This window comes from Ctenopharyngodon idella, chromosome 19, assembly GCF_019924925.1.
Source record: "Ctenopharyngodon idella isolate HZGC_01 chromosome 19, HZGC01, whole genome shotgun sequence".
Lineage (NCBI taxonomy): Eukaryota > Metazoa > Chordata > Actinopteri > Cypriniformes > Xenocyprididae > Ctenopharyngodon > Ctenopharyngodon idella.
The window spans coordinates 9,677,501-9,687,926 of record NC_067238.1 but is presented as its reverse complement, the minus strand read 5'-3'; the positions used below and the strand labels follow the sequence as shown (position 1 = coordinate 9,687,926).

General features: G+C 35.9%; 1 long non-coding RNA gene across 1 annotated transcript in view; it reads right to left on the bottom strand.

Moving 5' to 3' along the window:
- Positions 1-3,231: 3,231 nt before the first annotated feature.
- Positions 3,232-10,426, bottom strand: part of LOC127501652 (uncharacterized) — a 62,213-nt gene continuing 55,018 nt past the window's right edge. Inside the window, exon 4 of the long non-coding RNA XR_007926670.1 lies at positions 3,232-3,852. This is a non-coding gene — a long non-coding RNA (uncharacterized LOC127501652). The remainder of the gene's footprint in view (positions 3,853-10,426) is intronic.

The window sequence follows — 10,426 nt, the reverse complement described above, 5'->3', positions numbered from 1 at the left end:
CTTTGATTCACTCTCTCTCTAAATATATTCCCGTCTCTCTCTTTATTTCCGTCTCTTGCTCTCTACTAATCACACAGGTGACACTCTGATAAAATTCAGCTCACAGTGCTGGAGGCAACATAGCAACACATGCTCTCATACACACACACGTCTGAGATTTTGTTTGTTCCTGGGGTAGATCTCACTGTTGAATACATCTCTTTGTTACCTCATAAGTCAACTCCCTTGTGTCTTGCTGTAAGTTAATTAACATGAATGACTGCGTCAAGTACAAGTATTCACAGACTCAATTATGCAGCTAATACCCCTCCAAAAAAAACTTCAATCCACAAGGAATCTAAAGAGAACTTTATAATTCATTTTACGATCGTGCCGTCTGTCTGAATTGTCTCTATTTTAGTATGTTGCATACACTTTTTGAAGAAAAGTTTCTATAGAGAAACTTAAAGGGTTCTGTCAGGCTCTTCATAGAACCTTGGGTTCCCATTATGGGACCATTTTGTGGACTTCGTTTTAATGAATTAATTCTGTTTTAATGCATAATAATTTTATGAATTAAACAGCTCGTAGACATACTTCATCACTAGAAAAATTGAAATAGCTGTTAAACATGAAAGTATTATGCAATCATTTAAGACATTTCTCCTTATATAGAAACATTTTGGCATGAAAGGGTCTTTAAAACTGAGTCAAGAACCCTAGGGTTCTATATAAAACCCCACTGAACCTTTTTTCATAATTTTACATATCTCTACACATATTTGTTTACTTTTTTATTATTATTATTATTCATTTACATTGAAAACAGTTCACCCAAAAGTGAAAATTAATTTTCACATTCATGCGTTGAAGCGGTGAATGAATTATTGTTTTGAGTCAGATCATTTCAAGGAATTAGCTGAACTAAAAAAAAACAAGTCTGAATAATTTGTTCAAGAATTTCACTGATTCAGTTCTTACATTCAAATCACTGACTCAGAAGACTTGACTCACTGGCTCAGTATGACTTGGAAGTCATGTGAACCACTTGTATATACTTTTATGGTGCTTGTTTGTCCATATTGAAGCTCCCCATTCAATTGCATTGAAAAAAGAGCGACAAGTACATTATTTAAAATATCTGCTTTTGTGTTCCACAAAAGAAAGCCATACAGGTTTTGGAACCACATGAGGGTAAAAATGACAGAATTTTAATGTTTGGGTGAACTATTCCTTTACGCCACACTCTCTTATGACTGAACGAGAGGTAAAAATGACAGGGGTGTTCAATCAAACTAGGAATGAGAGAATGACTAGCTGTCCAGTGCCGCATATTTGGTTCTCCAGTATTGTGCTGGTTTCAGATTGCTGCGTTTAATCATGTCTGCGGATCCATTTGATATCAAAGCTGCACCCTCAGGCTTCCCGGAGCACCATGGAGTCCAAATGTTTTCCTTTTATCCCACCCCATTTCCTGTCACCTGAAATGGCTTCTTTCATGTGTGAAAACAGAACGAGAGAGCAGGGTCTCCCGGGAGACCAGCCATTGTGACATCACTGTCTCCAGGTATTGGCAGCTGATGTGGCATCCATGTACACCTGTCAATCAAAGAGAGTGGGTGCAGATGGGCCGCACTAATGCAGAAACTCCATTCGCATAAAAAATGAGAGAGAGAGTGTGTAACTGTGTGTGACTGCACTGTAAAAAAATGGTTAAATCCAGTAAATCATGCCGAAAGGATTTACTTGACTAGTTATTTTGAAGTTACAATAAAATAATTATGTAAATGAATTTAACAACAACAATAACAACAACAAAAGCCATGCAAACCGTATTTTTACTTTAACTCTGTAAAGCCCGGATATATGAATAGTCAGAAAAATCTTTCATTTTTTTAATTTAACAGTATATTAAATCTTTAGACAAATAAAGAAAGAAAAATAGTTTGCATATATGGGTTTTTGTTGAATATCATATTTGATACATCAGGCTTTTATGGCTTAAATAGTATAGGAGAATATGGAGCTCATACTTAAGAAAAAAAAAAACGTTTTATTCAGAGGCCCAAACTGAGCAAAAATATGCAAATATGGTACAGTTGCTGATATTCATATAGTCAAAAAGTAAGATGCAATTCTTATGTATATGTAATGTAAATAAGTTACATGTTTATAATACTATATCAGACTACTTACATAAAATGAATATACTGTAAATATCAGTTGTCACTTTATAGGCCAGATTTACTAACACCTTGTGCCAGCACAAACCCTCTTTTGGCGTTAAAAAACTACTGTCGGGATTTACTAAAGACACGCAGTACAAAATTTGTGTTGTTTTTGCAGCTGACCTTATTGCATATGCATTTGTAGGAGTTTCCCTTTCAAACACAAAATTTATGGGAGGAGAGTATTTAAATGAATTATGCAACACGATTTACTAATGTTTGCGCTAGTCAATTTACTGGTATTTGCGCCATTAGTAACGCCCAAAAAAAGCATGTCTTAACCCATTTTTTGCAACATGCAAAATTGTTGACACTGCAGAGAACAGAACACGTGGTAGAAGGGAGAAAATATTTTCCACTCGTTTTAATTTCTTTGGAATGCCAGAGGAAGACGTTATCCGTATATTACATGTAACAAGTTGCGCCTGTGTCGACCCGCACCTGATGAGCATCAGCTCTTCTTACTTGTGACCCAACGCTAATTTGCACTGCTCTCGGTAGAATGCGTTGGTCATTATGTAAATGATTTGACTGCGTCTGTATTCTTTGTGCATCAGCAGTAGATGTTTTCCGAATTATACTAAAAGGCCTATCAATCAGACAACAAAAGGCATGTAGTAGATTGTGTACATCAGGTAAAGTTTGATGGCATAAATGATTGATGATATAGAGGCCTTAGAAATTAGTGTATCATATATAATAAAATAGGCTTTATAGCAGGGGTTCTTAACTCTGACTCCTGCAGAGTTTCACTCCTAATTCAAGAAGCAAAATCAAATACACCTGCCCTAATCAAACACACCTGAACAAACAAATCAGTGTTTTCAGGATTACTAGAGTTACAGGCAGGTGATTTTGATCAAGGTTGGAGCTAAGCGCTGCAGGAAACTGGACCTTGAGGGCCAGAGTTGAGAACCTCTGCTTTATAGGGTTAAAGTGTGCAAACTGTGTATGCTTATTTTACTTATGAAAAATAAAATTAGCAAAAAAAAAAAAAAAAAAAAAGAGGCATTCCAGAACTGGACAAGATAATAATCTTAAACTTTACTTAAAAAAAAATAGCCAAAGGGGAATTAAAGGGACAAGGCATGTTTATAGCAGACAATGATGTTTCATAGACCCGATTAGCAAGGACGAACATAATTTAATCAAGACAAAAATAATGTATCCAACGTTTTAAGCGAGCAGCAGTAGACATTGGCGATTTACCCTCTTGTCAGAACAGGGCACATATACTCACACATTGTCAGCTCCGCGTCTCATTTACTCAGTACAAATGACTGAAAAAAAGACATCCAGGCGTCCCCAGGGGGATGCCAACACTAAGTGGCATCTCTGGACGGCCACACCTCACTGAAGAACTTCCGATGTGCTGTCTGATTGGAGTTAAGGTGAAGCGTCACTGGGCCTGAGCGCACCTGGGGGCATGGAGGCAGTTACTGAGTGCGGAAAGAGCACCACTCATTATGCAGTGGCAAACATGCTGTCACTCATCTCCCGTTCCCCACACACTCAGCTGTTGCGTGTTACTTCTCCTTCACTTCTTCTCCCTCGTTACTTGACCTTTTGAGTGCACATGAGGGAGAGAGAGAGAAGCCCGCTGCGTAGACGGCCGTGCAGCTGTGGAGAGCGCGACAAAACTCAACTGGATTCAGAGAGAGAGACAGAGAGAGGGAGGGAAAGAGAAAATAAAACGTTTATGAAGGTTAAAGAGAGATTTCTTCACCTGTGTAAACAGTGTTTATTTATACAACAAGTAATAAAAATAAATATGTACTGCAAGTGCTATTATTGCTGCTGCTACTACAAAACAACCAAAACAATAATAAAGATTATAATTATCATTATCATGAATAGTATCAAGGCTAATATATATATATATATATATATATATATATATATATACATATATACACACTATATTGCCAAAAGTTTTGGGACGCCTGCCTGCACATGAACTTTAATGACATCCCATTCTTAATCCGTAGGGTTTAATATGGAGTTGGCCCACCCTTTGCAGCTATAATAGCTTCAACTCTTCTGGGAAGGCTTTCCACAAGGTTTAGGAGTGTTTATGGGAATTTTTGACCATTCCTCTAGAAGCGCATTTGTGATGTTGGCGAGAAGGCCTGGCTCGCAGTCTCCGCTCTAATTCATCTCAAAGTTGTTCTATCGAGTTGAGGTCAGGACTCTGTGCAGGCCAGTCCTCCACAAGTTCCTCCACACCAAACTCGCTCATCCATGTCTTTATGGACCTTCCTTTGTGCACTGGTGCGCAGTCATGTTGGAACAGGAAGGGGCCATCCCCAAACTGTTCCCGCAAAGTTGGGAGCATGAAATTGTCCAAAATGTCTTGGTATGCTGAAGCATTAAGAGTTCCTTTCACTGGAACTAAGGGGCCAAGCCCAACCCCTGAAAAACAACCCCACACCATAATCCCCCCTCCACCAAACTTTACACTTGGCACAATGCAGTCAGGCAAGTACCGTTCTCCTGGCAACTGCCAAACCCAGACTCGTTCATCGGATTGCCAGACAGAGAAGCGTGATTCGTCACTCCAGAGAACACGTCTCCACTGCTCTAGAGTCCATTGGCGGCGTGCTTTACACCGTCGCTTTGCATTGCACTTGGTGATGTAAGGCTTAGATGCAGCTGCTCGGCTATGGAAACCCATTCCATGAAGCTCTCTAAACACTGTTCTTGAGCTAATCTGAAGGCCACACAAAGTTTGGAGGTCTGTAGCTATTGACTCTGCAGAAAGTCGGCGACTTCTGCACACTGTGCGCCTCAGCATGCACTGACCCTGCTCTGTGATTTTACGTGGCCTACCACTTCGTGGCTGAGTTGCTGTTGTTCTCAATTGCTTCCACTTTGTTATGATACCACTAACAGTTGACCGTGGAATATTTAGTAGTGAGGAAATTTCACGAATGCACAGGTGGCAATCTATCACGGTACCACGCTTGAATTCACTGAGCTCCTGAAAGCGACCCATTCTTTCACAACATTTTAAATATTAAAATTATAAATTATTATTATTTTAGTATTAAATAATCTAACAAAAATAAATGAATCCCACACACTGCTAATTACTTGCGTTTCCATCAAGTTGATTGAGCGGATGACAGTGGTATTGTACCCAACAGTAAATAAAACGCCATCAGCGGAAACAGCCTATTAGTAACGTGGGTTTAATGTTCGCTCTGTCAAAATTGAGGGTACGTTTACACGACAATGATATGCTTAAAACTGAGAAGTTTTTCCTTTGAGTTTTCCGCTTACAGACGACACCATTGTCAAAACAATCCACATTCATTTGAATCTGTGAAAATGACTAAAAACGCTGTATTCTACTGGTGGGCCATTAGATGGTGCTGAAACACTATAGACTGAACGTGTAATGTGCATGTGCATGACATCATTGTTTTCACAGATTTGCATTTTTGTTGTTTACACGGAGACCGTTTTCAAAAACTTGCACTTTGAAACCCGTTTTCAAAAGTTTGCATTTTCAGACTACCAAAATGCCATTGTCGTGTAAATGGATGGCCAAAACGCATAAAAAGTTTTCCATTTTTCATTGAAAATGATGTGTAAACGGCCCCTTATTCGGCAAAATAAAGCAAGCGTAAAAACTTTTTTGCGAATTAAGGGATTTTAATCCAGTTTTTGATGCAATACTTCAAAATTCACATAAAAACAGGGTATGGAAACATAGCTATTGTTGCGTTTTAATGTTTTTGCTAGCTGTAGTTGAACCCACTAGATGCAGCACTGCTGCATTGGTCATTCAAAATATTGCAGAAATAGAGAAGCTCAATGCGGAGATGATCTTGGTAACATGACGTCAAAACTGTAACCAAGCCATTCAGGCAGAACACATTTTCTGTGCTGCATTTCGTTGTTTTCTATGTAAACATGTGCTAGAGGGATATCTTTGACCATTGCATCCGCCACATGTTTAGAAAGCCATGTAAAGTTAAAAGTTCAACTTTTAAAAAACATGTCTCAAGACTTTGTGGATTTTTTTTCCATTCCACTGCATCTCATGTTTTTAAATGCAAAAAGTACTCGGTGTGATTGGCGCTTTGTATTAAACTATGCTGTATATGATGCTGTTTTGTTTAGAATTGTTTGTGCAATTTACAGAATTATATTTGATTTATAAACGTTAGTTATGTTTACGTTATGCCTTTTTTACAGTCATTTTATTTCATAAAGTAATTTTATTGCTGAGGATCAACAATTTAATGTAGTGCATTAATATTTTGCTCTTGCGCCCTCTTGCCTCAGGAGACAAGCCAAAAGCTTCTTTCCCCTAACTGAAAGGATGCCTTTTAAATTTGAATATAATATTGAATATTAGTAATATTTAATTTAAAAAGTTTGTATGTAGTTTTTCAGCCATTTTGACAGCCTATAGGCGCGTAGTGTTTCTTTACAAAGTGATATCGCCAACTACTGGCCTGGCATGCCTAATACAGTGTTTTAGTTGTTTTCTCAGACCCATGTGAACAGGGATTATTTTGACAACGTTTTCGTCTGTACACAAAAAACACGTTGTATTAGGGTATGTTTACATGACAACAATGTAAAAAAACAGAAAGGTTTTTTCTTTGATGACAACGCTGTCAAAACTATCCCCTTTCACGCAAAAAAAAGACGACGCACCTGCACACATACGCTCTTATGCATTCTTTTACAGAGCTTGCGCCAAACGCGTATGCGTAGACTAAACGTAATACACGTGCATTCTTTCACCATTTTCACAGATCCATGTTTTTGTTGTTTACACGTAATGTTATCGTTTTCAAAAAGGTGCACTTTGAAACCCTTTTTCAAAAGTTTGCATTTCAGGCCCTCAAAACACCATTGTCTTATAAATGAATGGCCAAAACGCATAAAAAGTTTTTCGTTTTTAGTTAAAAATGGTGTCATGTAAACAGCCCCTTAGTATAATACATTTTAGTCATGCAACCTTCATCAGCATTGTTTTCAAACTAAGTTAAATACACCTACATTTTTTAAAGTAACAACTTCAGATCAGACTTAAAACAATTAAGTACAATTAGCCAAAACACATGCAGTACATACTTCCAATGAAAAACACACAAACGATAGGAAATAGCCTCCTAGTCTCTCTTATCTCCAATTTCATTGATTTACCCTATTATAATAGTATTAACATTTTAATTAATAAAATAAATGCATATTTAAAAAATTGATTTTTTTTTTTTTTTTTTTTTTTTTAATTATACAGACAAAACCTCAAAAGTGAATTTACGTGTGTTTTCGTTTCTGAAATAAGAACTACAGCTACCAGAAACAGGTAAGATTACTCATTTTTAAGTTTACACATTTTTAAGCATATGATTTCAAAAATTTGCATTTTGTATAACTGTATGTAGTTTATGCTGTAGAACAAAACATGAAAGTCTTTTCAAGTTATGCTAGCAGGCAATATTTTTTTCAGAAATTGAAAACTATACTGAAAATTCTTTAGAAGTTGACCTACCATTTGTTTTGTTTTGTCTTGTTGTTTTGTTTAACATTGTTTGAGGTAACATCTGACACTTTCACCACTGATGTTAGCTCAGTATCACAGCCTTTGTTGTCCAGCAGAATCAGCTGTGGGTGGAGCTGATGTTAAAACTCTCTAAATGCCCACTGCAAGCACTCATTTTAAGGGGGGAAACAGTAGAGACGCCCCTCCTTTCTCTTCCCCCAAACTTTAAAATCTTTTTTCCTCTCCTCTGCTCTCCACCTCCCACGTGGAGGAGGGCAGACCTGCTGTAACTCTCCCAGTCTCCTGCCTGTCTCTGCCATCTGCTGCAGTCTGTCCCAGCTCACTCTGACAGCCATGTTTGAGACAGAGACTTCACCAAAACGTCCATCCATCAGGATCTGACCACACACACAGGTACAAACACACATACATAAACGGCCACATCCGCTCACACAGGCGCACACTTTCCGTCTCACACACACGCACGATGGCAGGCAGAGGAAGAAATCTGCCATGAAACTTAATCAGCGAGGGTCATGTCGGGGAGTGAGGAACAGATTAAATTAGCATAGTATTAGATATGGAAAATGATTTCTGTCAAAACCATCCTTACCACAATTATAATATGTTAATTACGTATTTCATTAAGGGGGTTGATTATGGCCCTGAGATGAAATCATGCGAGTAGTGGCACCTGGAGGACATTGAATCTCTCTCTTTTTCTGTTCCTCCCACACTCTTTCTTCTCCAATCAGTCCTTCCCAATCCGTCTCTCTTTACACCTTTTAACACACCGTCCCATTTTCATTTCATCTCCTGATTGTCATTTATTTATTCTCTAATTATTTTAACGGGCCTCAATAATGGCACAGGGCAAAATGCTCACAGTGAGAAACAAAGGACTCAAACGCTCAAACAAATGGCCAATCACGCCAAGCGATTTGAACGCTACTGGTAGCGATGATAACATAACTACATTTTTTATTAGCTTGACAATAACTCTGTTTTCCCAACAGTGTAGCTTTACATTAATATATATATATATATATATATATTTTTTTTTTTTTTTTATTATTTTTTTTTTATAACAATTTTATATAAGTAAAATATATAAAATTATAAATAGATAATTACATTTACAAAATATTAAATATATTTTAATAATGTATAATATGGGTCAATGACGTGATGGGTTATTTTTTTGTATAAAGGCCTTAACAATAATAAAAAACAAAGACATTTCATCCAAAGTATGTAAGGTAGTACAACTAGATCACTTTTATTGAATCCAAAAGGTTTTAATTATATTTTGCTACATATAAAGGTATTTTAAAGATTTTGAAGTGTCAAAAGATCATTCGGTTTAACCGTCCAAAGGCCAATACAGCCATTTCATTTTTGATTAAAATATCTTAAAATGTAATCAATGTGTATATTTTTTTTTTTATTCTGGCATGATTTGATAGCATCATATATCAACATATTGCAAAATAGTATTAAAATTATGTGTAGAAGTCATTGCTTTGTTATGAGAAAGAATGGCTGGAAAAAAAGAATTTCATTGATGTAATTCGGAGTAACCAATATAAAGGGACCATTTTGGATCAAGTCATGCGGTCAATATCATGTGACAGGATGTGACATCATTCAGACACCTGCAAAAGACCACATGGTTGTGAAGCAAAGTTACTAACTCTTTCTTAACTATTTGAAAATGTAATGTTTTCACTTGCTCATATGCATGTCCCGAAACATCAGGTCATTCGGTACAACCACTATAAAACATGGAAAATGTTGTAATATTTTAAAAACTTGTACTAAATATAAAATGTTTGATTGTTTGCTAGCTAGCTAGATATCAGCCTGTTAGCATTGTTTGAAAATATCGTCATTCGGTATAACCAAAAGTGTCATTCGGTAAAAACGAAATTTTGGTTGAACCGAATGACTTTATGGGTGACAAATTTTGTCCATCTTGTAAAAAATGACAAAAGCAGTGTTAATTGATTATAAAAACCACACAATCTCATTGTTAATAAAACTTCAAAATTAATTAAACACTTAATAAAACTTCAAAATTAATTATATCTCCATTAGGTTTTTTTACACTCTTAAAAACCTTATTCATCAATGACCCATATACTCTTTTTAATGTTTATTAAATATATGGAATAATTATAAGGTATGTATTTAATCCTTTTATTAAATACAATTATAATTTATAAAATGTAATACAAGTTTTCATGTGAACATTTTTTAAATATTACATATAAAATATGTTATGAAATATAAATATTTCTAACAATAATTTATAAAATATAACATAAATTATATATACTTACATGTATATATGGACAAAAATTAAAAATACTACAATAAATATTTAACAAATAGTAAAAGTAAAATGTATAAAATAGACTGTTTCTTTCTTTGTTAGTTATGAATCTCTGTATATTAAACACGTGGCAAGAAGAATGGGAAACGTGTACAACAACAAATTACATGAAATCCATCCTAAAATCCCAACTTTAAGACCCAACTTTCCATTAAACATGGACTGTCCTGCTTTTAATGCAAGTAAACAACATTTTTATGTAGTAAGCTCACTTAAGGACTGTAGTAAAACGTTACCAGTAAATGTAAAATATATTTTATATCTTAACATCTGTATTTTTCTTTTTGTTACTACTTTTTTGAATGGGCATCATGACTA